The 15,078-nt window shown below is 37.8% G+C and overlaps 1 pseudogene; it reads right to left on the reverse strand.

The window, feature by feature from the left end:
- LOC149538331 (switch 2-like) overlaps positions 1-15,078 on the reverse strand; it is a 60,197-nt pseudogene that overhangs the window by 2,603 nt on the left and 42,516 nt on the right.

The raw sequence follows: 15,078 nt of genomic DNA on the forward strand, positions 1-15,078 counted from the left end.
ACATAACAAATATAAAGACATGTTGTATCCATTTGGATCATATTGGTCTTCATTCATGAATTGACTAGAATCGCTAGATAAGTAGGCACCAACACATTGGAACATCTAGAAGATGAATATCTTCATCATCTCAAGACATTCTCCTCTCCTTTAATAGACAGTAATATAGAAGAGAAACCATCAGTACAAGTTAGGGACCCTTGGATCTTTGAGAAAATGTTCATCAATTTTAAAAGAAAGAAATTGGCAAAGTTTGACAAGATTGCAAGGAAATGATTGCTACTTGCAAGTGTCTGATAAGGAAATGTTTAAAAGTCATCTTAGGTATCAAGAGTGTCTAAACAACTAGAGTATATGTATTTCTTCCAAATTTTTTGATATGACAAAGTGTTGAGTTATTACTGAATTTTGGAGTTGGGTGAATTTTCTCTTAACCAGTTACAGGTGTCTATATTTCAAAAAAATGAAAAATCTATAAGAAAATTCAATATTAACTTTTTTAATGTGAAATTTTACTTCACTATTATAATTGTGTATATGCAACTTAAACCAGTTGAGCACTTGATGATTGTCCATTTGACCCTCAATTGACCCATCAAAATTCATGACAAAAGGGAATAGTAAAAGCATTGACACATTAGAAGAGCCATAGAACAAATAACCGATCTGAAGATGATATGTAATCAATGTGATATAGGAAAAATGGCAAAAATACTCACCATTTCTCAGTGTACACCTCTGACTCTATCATCAACCACCCTGCACCCAACCCATATATTAAAGAGAGTATTGTTGGGACTGCACATATGAAAATGTCCCCATGAAGAACCACACCCGGATCGCAGAAAACCTTATTTTCAAAAACACCTCAAAACAAGGTTCAAATGCCAGCCAAGGTTGGTAATAGAACTAAAAATTAATAGCTTAAATAATATTTCCTAAGTAATTGAATACAAATAATTATGTGAAATTTCTTTTTAAATACTTTATTGTAAGAGTACAAAAATATGTATCTTGAAGTCTACCTATACATCATGTACAAATATACAAATGTAAAAAATAAATAGATTGTATTGTCTAATAAAATGGTTATCAAATTATCAATGATGCCATTACTTTTAAAATGATCAATTAGAAAAAATATATTATTTCAAATTCACTCAAGAAGAAATTTGTCTCTTAACATTAAATGGAAAGCATTAACCATTCGATTAGCTCAAACTTTAACTCAATTACCTGACAGAGTAACTAAAAAGCAACACTTTATCACCCTGCAGAATCCAAGATGTCATTAACTTTTCTAAAGCCTTCTTTTTTCCACAATGTTGTGCATCACTAAGGCCCATGAAACTCTCATTTGGAGCACTACCACCAATCAATTTAGCATCCTTATCAAAAATAGCCACTGCTAATGCTTCATCATTTTTCTGTTTTTCTAGATCATCCTTGGGGTTTGGTTTGATTAATTCCAAATGGTTACTGACCTACAAAGAAAATCTATGTAGAATAAATTTTCAAGTACTTTGATGCCAGTACAAGAATAGAATTTTAGAAGGAAAATCTCAGTTGTACCTGCTATTGTTTTAGTAGACAAGGAAGTACAAGGCAAAAAGGACATGAATCACAACCATCTAGATTATTTTGATGAAGATAAGACCATATTATCCCATTAGGAATTGTCTTATGACAACACTCAGCTTCTGTCAGATGGCTGCCATAGCTGCAAGGCAAGTCCTTTGAGATAAGACTCTGAAATTCTTGACTCTCCAATAGTCTCTTGTAAACAAGCCTTTGCAAGGGACTCATAGCACAAAAAACAACATTATCTTCCTTTCCCCTCATAAGATGCCCAATTGTTTCTCCCTTTTTCCTCTTGTACAGATATTTCAGTAGAACACATAGCGAATGTTGTTTACGCTCCTCTGCTATTTGTATAAATTGTTTAGGTGCACTTATGCATTGTCCTTGTTTGAGAAGCTCATCATAGAATTCCCATAAGTGTTCACAAGAGTCCAAGCATCTAGGAGTAGTCCAATCAAAAACATTGAATAAGTCGATAATCTTGTTTTTCATAATTGTCCCTGTAAGCCCATAGCATTTCTTTGTTTGTACTCTTTTACAGGCCTTGTAGAGCTAAGATTTTTCATTCTTCAAACGATGAGCCTCATCAATAATTACAACTTCCCACTGCACTTCACACAGGCTTCCATGATGAATACAGAATTGTTGGAAATTAAACATCAACGCCTGCAGGTTGTCCTCGAGCCCCACGCCCATCTACCCTGTCAAGTCACCGCAGGCATCCATGAATGGTAGGCATTCATTTTTGGTAGGTGAGGGTTTGAAATTTGAACATTGAGAGGGAAAGGAAGAATATGACAAAAGGAATGTTTCTACATTCATTCATTCATTAAGTGAGATCAAGCAGATTAGAGAGAAGTTGCACAGCTGAGAAAAGAAGGAAGAAGGAAGGAAGTTTGTGCCTGTAGTTGCACATGGTTCCTTGTTCACTCTGTAAGTTTTTTGTTTGGATTTGTCCTATTGAAGTAGTGATTTCTCCAGGCACCATTGTATGCAGCCATTAGAGTTGCAGGTTTAAAAGTTTATTGAAGTTTGAAGTATTATCAATTTAGGGTTATTTTAGGGATTCTGGTTGAAGCCGAATGCTCCCTGATTTTGTAATAGTTTAGTGAAAGATTGAATAGAAAGCAAGCAAGCATACTTGAATCTATTGATCTTCCCTTGTATGTGGCATTTGAGAAATTTGTTTGAAAGCTTAAAGCTTTGGCTCTCTGGTTTTAATGGTGAATGCATTCACGTTGAAATCTCTTAAGTTATAATTTCTCAGTTGGAGCCAAGCTCACTCGGCATCTATTGTTGCCGAGCATTTCCTTTGTGAGTCAAGCATACTCGGCATTTTCTATTGAGCTCCTCTTTGTGCCGAGTTCACTCGGCACCTGTTGCCTATCAATCGACACCTTCAAGTGCCGAGAAAGTGCCAAGTAAATCTGGCACTTGGCACATTCCTATACTGGGCAAAGTTTTTTAGGTTTAGGGTTAAGTTGTGAGTTAAGTTTAATTTGTATTTCTCACAAGAATGTACCAAAACTTGTTAGGACTATCTCAATGCTAGTGATTTCTAATTTTTCTAGAACAAGGTTTCTATTTGGACCATGATATATAGCAATATTGAATGTTCGCCATTAATGAAACTGATTTTCCCAATTACAAATGGAAAATGTGGGACAAATAATCAATACTAATTTTTTATTTTCAATAAGCTTCTGGTTCTTCTTCCCATCAGAGCCACCACCATTAAAATCAGATTTTGGTTCCTTCCGTAGTACAGTAGTGAGGAATGCATTTATTTGTATAGACTTCCTGAGTCCCCTATCAAATTTACACAAAGATATCATATGATTGTCATATTCCATAATATTTGGTGGAAGAAGAAAATAATAATCCAATATTAATACCCTGGGCACAAGACAATGCAAACTGTATGCAATGCTCTTCTCTCTAGGTTTGGTAAATTGACATGGACATGAATAGTTGCTATAAAAAGCAGAGCTTTGACAAGCTGAGACTACAATGCAGGATATTATCGAAAATAAATCCACATAAAGAATTCTCTATAGTGTTAAATAATCAAACATCAAGGAGAATAAAAATGAAATGTGACTGTTTCATGGTCAACAGATTGATATCTTCCAAATACATCAATGCTCTAACTCCATCAGGTCTCTGTGATAGATGCACTCATAAAAAGTAAAATATATTAGCAATAGCAAACATGAGTTTATCTAAAACTAAAATTGAACCAACAGAGGAGTTGGAAATGCTAACATAGGCTTAGTTTGCTTTACAAAAACTTCTCACATCTTGGCAACATGAATCTTACTAGTAGTTTGACACTCCTTTGATACTATTATTTGCTTTCTTTTCATCTACGTCAACTAATTGCAACAAGGCTTTACAACTTTACTGCAATGGTCCAAAGGGTTGCAACGCTACTATCAGAGGACACATATAGGAATGTAATCTCAGATAATATCCTACTACTACAATAAGCCAACCCATAACTCCAGTAGTGTGTGGCATGGTTGTGTTGTACCATAGTTGGAATACTTAGCTTGGCAAAAACACAACATTTTAAAAAATCGCTTATCCAACGAGTGTTTCTCTTTAATTTAATTGATTTGATTAAAAATTGATACGAAATTGCATCCTCCTATAGGATCTTAATATTATAGTAAGCTGACAACTGAAAATGAATTTATGATCATTGCACTTGAGCATCATCATGATTTAGTGCAGTTCATAAATTGCATATTACAATGTTTGACATCTTCTTCCCTATTCTAGTTCAAACTTTGGGAGAGGTTTTAAATTTCTAATAATCACATTTGAATCATGGATACCGATAGCATCAGATTTTATCATTGATCAATGATATAGTGATAATGAAAAAATTAGTAGCCTAAGTTCTCAATTAAGGGGTGTAATTGAACATGGCCCAAGTTTGTAGGTTTTAAGAATGTCGAATAACAATACCTCACATCATATTGAAGGGAACCTAAAAATTCACTCAAGATTTATCCAGCAAAAGAACACAGGAGTGCATTACCATGATTGTAATTTACTACCATTAATTAGGTTTTGACATATACCAGTTTCTACCTCCCTTTTTATAGATTGTGCACTTATCATTAAAATTGCATTATTGAAAGAATCAATACTCTAATCTCAAGGATAGTCGGATTTTGTTTACATCTTAGGAGCAAATCAAACAAGGGAACATTGAGTTGCATGAAGGAAAATAACAACATAATGGGAATGTCTAAACAACATAGACTTCTAGCCAAGACAATCAGAGGCAGTGTAAACAAGGCATGAGAGAAATACTAAAGACTACTTCTCGAGTACCAAACACTATTCATTTTATTTAAAAGTTTCCAAAGGGGACAGCTTAGATCTCACTTTTAAGCTGAACCATTTTTCTTAGCATAATATTTCAGTGGCCAGTAAGTACTACAAATGATTTGAGATGATAAACACATTATTTGAATGTCAACAAGGCCAACATTGTATTTCTTTGCCTAGTTTTCACTACCAAAGCAATAGGGCAGAAATATTATAATGCATTCTGATTCAAAGTTTGGCTCCAATACATGCAATGAGTTTGGCTCCAAGACTAAACAAGTCAAGTTGAAATACATCAACCCAAAGGAGAAAATTACTGATATATCCACTAAAAATTTTCTGAGAAGCATAAGTTCAGGGGTAGCTAGTTTCTAGCCTTGATGACCCTTTTCCATTGATGACAAAGGGGGAGAGATTTGATTAAGGGGGACCACTGAACTAAGGGGGAGCCTTGCATAATCAAGATTATATATTTGGGAGTTTGCCATCAATGACAAAGGGGGAGATTGATGGAAATTCCTCACTGATGTCAAAAGACAATAAGAATGTTGCAAGTTTTATCATTGATGACAAAAGCACTAAGATATATGAACAGAGATATATAGAGCAGCAGTAATGATCAAGCAGCAAGCATGGAACTAAGTAGCAGGAAGAAGACAGGATAACAATAAGAAACTTACTAATGAAACAAAGAGAAAGCTTATTAATCTGAGTCACTTCCAAAATCAGCATACAGAAAGAAATTAGAAGAAAATGATACAACATAATCAGCAATATATGGCTAACAATATTCATATCTATTGGTGAAGTAATCACTTGTATAAACAAAGAGTAGAATACTAAATAATAGTTTTTTTTATGGAAGTCAATAATAGACATTGAATATTACAAGCAGCAAGTTCTTTGGCAATGAAATTAAGAACAAAGTGTTGGTCCTGTTAAGAATGCGAAAAATATAAGTATTTGCTATCTATACATGGGTTGCTGGAAGTATACAGTGGAGTCATATTGCAGTCGGTAATGAACAGCTAAACATAACATGATGTCGTCCAAGTTTCAGAGATCCAATGGAGAGGAAAGACATGGATTAATGCCATGAAAAGGAGCCCGACAAACTTGCCATAAGCCAGCAATGAATAGTAATGATTCTAAAAACAAATATTACTGCATTAAGAAGTTTGGTCAACATATATCCTACAGCCACCGAAGAATTATTAAAAACAACTACAGGAAAGGAGCCGAACAGACAAAGGCGACTAGTATACAAGCATGGTGAATGATCAAAAAATGAGAACAACAAAGGAGACTTCAAAGACCCTCAGTGCCAAATATACAGAGATGCCATTGGTTTGGAAGTATATAGTGGAGTCATATCACAGTGGGTAATGAACAACTAAAGATAACATGATGTCGTCCAAGTTTCAAAGATCCAATGGAAAGAAAAGACATGGATTAATGTCATGAAAGGAGTCTGATAAACTTGCTATAAGCCAGCAATGAATAGCATTGATTCTGAAAACAAAGATTACGGCATCAAGAAGTTTGGTCAACATAGATCATACAGCCACGAAAGAATTATTATAACAACTAAAGGAAAGGAGTGGAACATACAAAGGCGACTATTATACAAGCATGGTGAATGATTGCAAAATTAGAAGAACGAAGGAGACGTCAAAGAGCCTCAGTGCCAAATATACGGAGATGCCATCGGTTTGGAAAGTTGATAAATTGTTGTCGAGAATACACTATATCATACGTATGAAGCTTGCCAAGTTATTATGAAATAAAACCTGTTGATGCATACATGAATTCAATATGCTGCGACTACAACAAAAGAAATATTATATATATAAAACAAAGGAGGGGATCATTGTGAATTTATCATTCAGCCAAGTTTAGTGCGTTGGAGTTGACAGTAAGATCAGTCAGCGTTGAAAGTTTGAATACAAAGATGAGTACATTCAAAAGGTTGAGCAATTTAATATATAATCTGCTAATGAAGATACCACATCAGGAATTATTCAGAAAACTATGGATAAACATCCGAAGGCGTCAAATTGTTTTGGCAGTGATAACCAAAGACTCGAACACTCAGCAGGTACGAACAAATCATGTGCCGACAGATTTGAGGGATAAAAATAATTTATCTTGACTCAAGCAAATGAATTCTGCACAGATAAAGATATTAGGTTAGAATAGAGATGAACAAATCAAAGCTTAATGGAAGGCTACGATTAGCTATTGTTCAAATTTTGAAATTGGCTTATTTAACATGTAATACTTAAATCATGAGGCAGACGAAGGAACCAGATTTAGACAAAGACCACTATTTTTCAAATAACCTACTAACACATTTCAAATTGGTGTTAACACAACATCCAAGCACTGAAATCTTAATGCTACAAGCCAACATATTTAATCGACTCCAGGCGAATAATTATAATCTACCTTTTTTAGGCCTAATTCATATAAACTAAAATACAAATCCTTCATGTTTCTGTGTAAGGGCAATCTTGATCCTGCCCTCGCAAATAGTAGGGGATACGGAACTGCTCTAGCATCTCGAACAACTCCATTCCTAGATAATGCATTAGAGAGGGGGCTGCCAGATCAGCCACTCAACCTCACTCGGATGCATCACTTTGTTACGGGTGCATCCAGACCTATGAAATTGGTCAAGGACCTAGAATTGGGCATGGAATTGAAAACCCCAGAATCAAACATGGTCTACCAATTCATATCTACTACTCTAAATCAGAAAGAACAAGACATGGTAAGAGAATTCCCCAACTTTTCACTTTTTGTACTACCATAATCAAATGCTCCCAATTAGCGCATCTTCAAATGAACCCGTGCATGAAAAACATATAGGAAATGTTTCTTTTTTTTAACATTTAAGCCCCATGTTTGTCAAAAATTTTCACCAATACCCTTGTGTTGGTCAAAATTTCAACCAACATGGGGCATACATGTAAAAAAAAGAAATTTTTGCCTTAACATTCTGACCAACCTAAAGTTATTTAGTTGATGGTCAAAAATTCTGGTAGAAAAATGAGGTTAAATGTAGTAGTGTAAGGTTATTGCCTTCCCTGTTGCTTCCTAGAGCAAGAAAACTCCCTTAATTCTGAGGAACCTATTCGATCACGTTGTTTTGTAGTCGGCTATCAATGTGCTTGTTATCATTTGTTCACGCACCAAGGATTCGAATTTTAAATGTGCAGCCCGTCCAATGGCTAGTCCCAAAATTAATATTATTTTAATGCCTAGGAGACATCTAAAAATCTTAACGATCAAACCTAATAAAAGTTTCCATGGCCTCCAAGTTCTCTGCCGTCAGATCTAAGTCAGATCTATGGTCGGCACTATCTCGCCATCAGAAGTTGCGCGAGATTTACGTTCATGACATGGCACCCTTTCACCATGTGTCTGGTGGGTCCAACGAGCCAGGCAATAGGTTCGGCAGGTCAAAAAAGTTTTGCGGCACCGTGGGCGCTATGTTGCTATCGTATGTTGGCCGAAAAATTTGCATAGTGACATAGCGCCTGACGAAAAGATCTGACGGCGGGCAAGTTACGTCACCGAGAAAGTTAGTGGCAAGCGGTCACTTTCTCAGGCCGAAAAGCTTCAAAATGTGGCAAGGTGCCATGGCGTCAACGAAAAACTCACGATTTTTTCGTTAGCGACATAGCGCCTGGTTGACACATGTCCTTCAGTAGGGTCAAGGTGGTATGAACCCTCCAAGTTGGTGCTTTGTTAGACCAAGGTGGTGCTTCATTAGGCCAATCAGGAGCAAACACGTATGCCAGGTCATAATATAGTCAGTGTCGCCAGTGAATGGAAGGGTTAGGATCTCCACCATCGGATCTGCAGAGATCAATAGCAGGAGCCATCGCGCTATGGATAAGCCGCACGAATTTTATGTTAACGAAATGGCGCTTAGAGGACACGTGTCCGGTGGGTCAAATTTTGGAGGCACAGAAAATACAGATGGTTGGCACGTGGCCGGTTCCCATTAATTGATACACTGAGGGGCAAGGGATAGTATATATCTTGCTTGCCATCAGATCAAGGAAAATCGACGGAAGGCGCCATGTCACCATGGTGAAGTTGCATGATCTTTACCATAGCGACATGGTGCCCTTTCGCCACATATCGGTGTGGCCAGGTTGCAATAGGGTACGTCAGTCAGATATTGCCAAGTATTGTTTGGGCGTAGAGCGGTTGCTGAGGTGGCCCCAGATATGATGGGCTCGAGGTAAGAACAATATAGTGGTACGACGAGTCTCCACGATCGTCATATTTAAGGCAGATCAATGGTCGATGCTATTTCACCTTCCGAAGTTGCACAGCGGATACCATGGTGACACAGCGCCTTGTTGACACATGTCTCACTGGCTCGGTTAGGATTGATGGTTGGCTGGCAGTTAGTGTAACCATCATAGTTAGTGTTAATATTCAAAGGGTGGTGCAGTTAGTTCAATAACAGGTGGTCAATCATGGGAGGACATCCTAGGTGGCAGAATGAAAAGAAAGCGATTGGCCTGCGTGGCCCAGTTCGCTTGTGGAACTAGGTTGACTCTCTGACCCCCTATTGATTCATGAACCTAAGGGGCAAAGGTGATCGATTTTATCTTGAGATCTGATCTTCATGATCGATCTCGACCTACCAGAAATGAATGTGAAACATAGGGAGACACTCCACCATCTCAGTCGATCTATCTACCTGGTCAGAATGCAGTTATGGCACCATTTTGTCTTCTCCATGCTCTTTCTTAGAGGAATATCAGATTTTGGTACTCAACACCACCAGATCTTTGATTGGATTTTTAGGGTGAGAAGTTAATGCCAGTAGGTGAAATGTAAATGTAATGCAAAAAATCCTCAATTATGCCTGAACTATAAAGGCAATTTTGTGATCTTTTCTTAGAGAGGACTCCTTTTCTGATTTCTCTGCTACTACTCATAGGTCTGCAGTGTAAAATTCCCTTTGTCTCTGAGCTATATAACATTCTGCATCATCTCCCTCAGCCATCAATATGTATGTGCATCCGTCTTGCCTCTCATTGGTGTATTGTTGAGATCAGTGACTTGCATACTATATCTATTCTCGGCCTATTGGATAATATATAAGTGAAATCCTTCTCCTTGTGTTATTTGGTTTGGTTTCCTGATTTGTATGTGGTTATTGATTCGCATAAGTCTAGGTGTTTATGTCTTTTGAATGTTATCTTGGTTCAGTAGCGCATGTATGGGCAAAGAATTGGTCCGAACACTCTATTTTGTTGCATCAACTCCTTAGATTAGATTAGGTAGATTTTCTTTCATGCTCTCCTTCTCCCTTTTCCTATCCAAGAGTAGATAGGTGTGCCTTGATAGTAAGAGGAAGCAGGCCTTCTCTGGAGACTCAACCTCGTAGTTCAAGTCCCATAGCTTGGAGGTTGTTTCCATGTTTCACTAGGTTGTCCTCGCGCATAGGCCTTGGACAAGGGTGCAAACCTAAGTGACAACAGTTTTTGGCATGCTCGGTGAGATGATTTTCAAATAAAATTTAAAGTCTACTGGTGTCAAAGAAGAAAGAGTTTCAGAGATTAATGTTGAAGAGGTAGTGTTGTTTTCAATATTCAAGCCTTCAAGAGGCTGATTCTTCAAGGTACTTGGTGACTCTGAACATCAACAAATCTGGTTCTAGGCCAAAGTTGTAGAAATTCATGCCCAAAGCTGAAACAAGGGCATCTTCTAGAGGTAAATTTCAATATCAAGATCTTTCTCTTTCAAATCCTATAAGAAGGAGGACTAGAACTTCATTATCACTAGTTAGGGGTGTGATAACGGTTAATATACCTGTAAGGTCTGTCTCTACTCCTCCTACTGCTCGAACTCAGCCTAGGTTGCCATCAACACTCATTAATAGAACACTTGTTTACATGGCACAGCCAAGAGTTCATGCTTTTTCCACCTTTAATGGTGGAAGTCCTCTGTTGTTAGCCCAAAGACATGATATACCAGTATCTGCACTAAAAAGTATACCCGATTTTACTGGTGAAACTTCCATCTCCCCTTTGGAGCATATCCGAGAGGTAGAAAATGTCTGTAATATTCATGGTATTATAGAGGATGATGTTGCTATCAGACTTCTAGCCTCATCTTTAAAAGAAAAAGCATTACAATGGTATAGAGGCTTAGCTCATGGTTCTATAACTGATTTGGATGGACTAGGGGCAAGATTATGCAAACATTTTGAGGATAGAAGTGACTATCTATCACATTTAGAGCAGTTGACTACTATAAAAAGAGGCCCCCATGAATGTATGACTGATTTGAATTATAGATTTCAAAAGACATGGGATAGAATACCCACTACAATGAAACCTACCCCTGGTAATGCCTTCTTGCATTACCTTTGAGCTTTTAATAGTGATATTGCCACTACAATCCAAACTATGGGAGGAGATACCTTGCCTAATGCTTATGAGATAGCCATAAATGCTGAGAACATCTTGATACAAGGAGGAAAACTAGCTCCAAGGACCCCTATGCCTTTCTTTCCTGATGTTCCCAACCACCAACCAGCAATGGCCCCTCTTCCTACAACTTCTACATCACAAGCCCTTACTCCAGCTCCCCAAGCTTCCACATCCTCAAATGGGATAGATGAACTCAAAGAGATGCTCCAAGGTCTACTGCTGAATACAGATAAAAGAGAGAAGACCCTGGATAAAAAATTGCAAGAGTAGGGGAGGGAGTTGAAGGACCAAGGGAAGAGATTACAGGATAGTTTTTCTATAATACAAAAAATGAGTAACAAGGTGGTGGCCTTAGAAAGGAAGCAAGCTCAAGGTGGCAAGCCTCCCCAATTGCAATATCAAGCTCCAAATGGTGGTAGACCTCCTAATCAATGGAATAGCTCTTTTGATCAGGGTAGGCAAAGTAGTCATGCCTCTGCTTCAAGCTCAAATCAAAACAGAGCTATAGTCCTTCAAAATAACTTGGCCCAAGATCAAGATTTTTGTCCTTCTTGCAACTATTCTTATGCCTATTGCATGTGCTAGAATGCAGAATCTTATTTGGCCCTAACTGACCAAGAACCTGCAGCAAAGCAATCATAACAGGAGGATCATCCCAAGGAGGCCTCATATATTCAAGGGCATGATGATTTCTCTTTCATGAATCATCAGATTGGGGAGCATTGTAATGTAAACCAGGATTCCGTTGCTCATAACGCAAGAAGTAAGAAGAGAGCTATGGAACATGTTGCCCCTCCTTCTCCTAAGCAGGCCTCAACTTCAAGTGTTGCACCTCATGCACATGCAACAAATGAACAAACAAGTACTTCACAACAGCAAAAGCAAGATTCTAGAAAGAAAGATGCAAGTGATCCTTATGTTGCCCCATCTCAACCTCTTATAAATGCAGCTCCCAAAGTTTCTACCAAAGTTCCTAATACACCTTTCAGTGTGGTAGAGAAAATGAAGAAGACCAATGTGAATATTTCTATTTGGGATGCTATTGCTACCATACCAATGCAGAAGAGGGTGCTGTAGCAAGAATTAGAGAAGACTAAACCCAAGGATCAGCCATCTACCATGGAGAGTGCCACAACTCTAGTACAACCAGTAGGGGATGTGGAGACAAATAAAAAGGTTAGACCTCCTCCATTCTATGTTTCTCTGATTATAGGGGGCAAATTAGTCCACAATTGCATGATAGATTCAGGGGCTAGTAGCTCAGTAATGCCTAGGTGTGTTACTAATGCTTTAGGAATGAAATATGAACCCATTGTTAGGGATGTGTTACAATTAGATGGTAGTGTTGTCAAAACTGTAGGTATCCTTAGGAATGTGGAGATGGCCCTACATGCATGCCCTGGTTGCACTGTGATTCAAGACATATCTGTTGCTAAAGTCAAGCCCTATTTTGCTATCTATCTTTCAAGAGACTTCACTGCTCAAATTGGTGGATTCATATCTTCTAATTGGTCATATATGTCATTTAAGACTAGATATAGAGCCAATGCCTCAATCAGAGTAGAACCTCAAGCCCTTCATCACACTGAATCTTATAACCCCAATCCCATCAAAATGAATTGCCCTATTCTAGAGATGGATGAAAATGACATAGTAAATGAGCTTGCTACTTCCATAGTGGAAATTCCTGATTTCTTCTTAGATGAGTGGGCAAATGCATATCAGTTTGAACCTATGTCAGAGATTCTTGAGACAAGCCTTATTACATATTGCATAATAGAGAAAGATGCTCAAGTTCCTGATCTTGTTGGGACTAATGATGATATAAATGAAACATGGAGTATGTACTTTGATGGCTCAAGGAATAGAAATGGGTCAGGGGCTGGTGTTATGCTGATCTCTCCTGCACAAATAAGATACTACTTCTCCTTTAGACTCCAAATCAGTTGCACCAATAATGTGGCTGAGTATGAATCTTTGATTCAAGGTCTCATACTTGCCCAAAAGAGAGGAATTAAAGCCTTGAGAGTATATGGGGATAGTGAGTTGGTAGTTAACCAAGTGAGAAATCAGAACATCACCAAAAATGGCCTACTCAAGTCTTACAAACACAGAGTCTGGGATTTTCTTGAGGACTTTAATGCATTTAATATTCAGAGCATTCCTAGGAAAGAAAATAAACATGCTGATAGACTTGCAGCAGTGGGTGCAGCTTATGATGTACCAGGGAATCTTGAGGAAAAGAAGAAGCAACAAATAAGGGTGGTAGTGAGGCCTGCCATCCCTGACAACAACACTCATTGGCAGGTGTTTTATTTTGATGAGAAAATTGTGAGTTTCTTACAAAATGAGGTAGAATTCTCAGATAAAAACTAGTCAAGACTACAAGATCGGTATGGTGATTAGATCATTCATCTTAGTTCTAACAAGTTTCCCAAGGGTCTCATTACCTTAGAGAGTGTCTTTAATCCTAATGATCAAACAAGAGGCGAAGTGATGAATCTAGTTGCAGAGAAGGATGATTATGCCCCAGTTACAATTGCTGATGGAAAATTTCTGAATATGGGGAAGGTATGTTCTAAAACTGAGCAAGAAAACTTCATCCATCTATGTCAAGAATTTAATGATTTATTTGCTTGGACATATGATGATTTAAAAGGGTTTGACCCTAGTTTGTTTCAACATACCATAAATTTAATTGATAAGGCCAAACCAGTAAGGAAAAAATAGAGGCCAGTGAATCCTTAGATTGAGCCCCTAATGAGAAAAGAACTATCCAAGTTGGTAGAGGCTAATATAATATTTCCTATCAAACACTCATCATGGGTAGCTAACCTTGTCCCTGTAAGGAAGAAGAATAGAGAAATCAGACTGTGTGTGGACTTTAGAGACCTTAATCAGGCTTCTCTTAAAGATCACCATCCTCTCTCTTCCATGGAGAAGATTCTATCCAAGGTCAATGGTTCAAGGAGATTCTCTTTTCTTGATGGATTCTCTAGTTATAATCAAGTGCTGGTTAAAGAATCTGATAGATATAAGACTGCATTTACTACTAAGTGGGGCACCTATGCTTATTGCAAGATGCCATTCGACTAACAAATGCAGGTGCCACATTTTAGAAGGCAATGGAGATGGCCTTCAAAAAATTAATTGAAAAGTTTGTCTTGGTATACCTTGATGATATAACTGTATATTCAAAAAATGTAGAAGATCATTTTGATCATCTGAGACAGGTATTTCTAAGATGTAGAGAGTTTGGGGTTTCCCTTAACCCAACCAAGTGTGTCTTTGCTACAAGCCAAGGAAAATTATTGGGACACATTGTATCTGAGGATGGGCTGAACATTGATCTAGAGAGAACAAAGGCAATACTTGCCCTTCCTCTTCCTAAACACAAGAAGGGGCTGCAAAGTTTCCTTGGTAGAATAAATTTTGTGAGAAGGTTTATTCCTAATCTTGCTACCATGGTGAAACCTCTTACAGCTATGCTTCAGAAAGGTATGGTCTTCTCATGGACCAAGGAAGGGAAGGAGAGTTTTGAAGAGATCAAGACAGCTATAGCCTCAGCCCCTACTCTCATGAACCCAAATTTTGAGAGAGATTTCATCCTCTACACTCTAGGTGGTAAGTCAAGTATCTCTACTGTCTTGACTCAAACAAATGACAAGGATGAGGAGTAGCCCATAGCCTT

This window comes from Cupressus sempervirens, chromosome 9, assembly GCF_028749045.1.
Source record: "Cupressus sempervirens isolate cs-2001-9-10 chromosome 9, ASM2874904v1, whole genome shotgun sequence".
In the NCBI taxonomy this organism is placed as follows: Eukaryota; Viridiplantae; Streptophyta; class Pinopsida; order Cupressales; family Cupressaceae; genus Cupressus; species Cupressus sempervirens.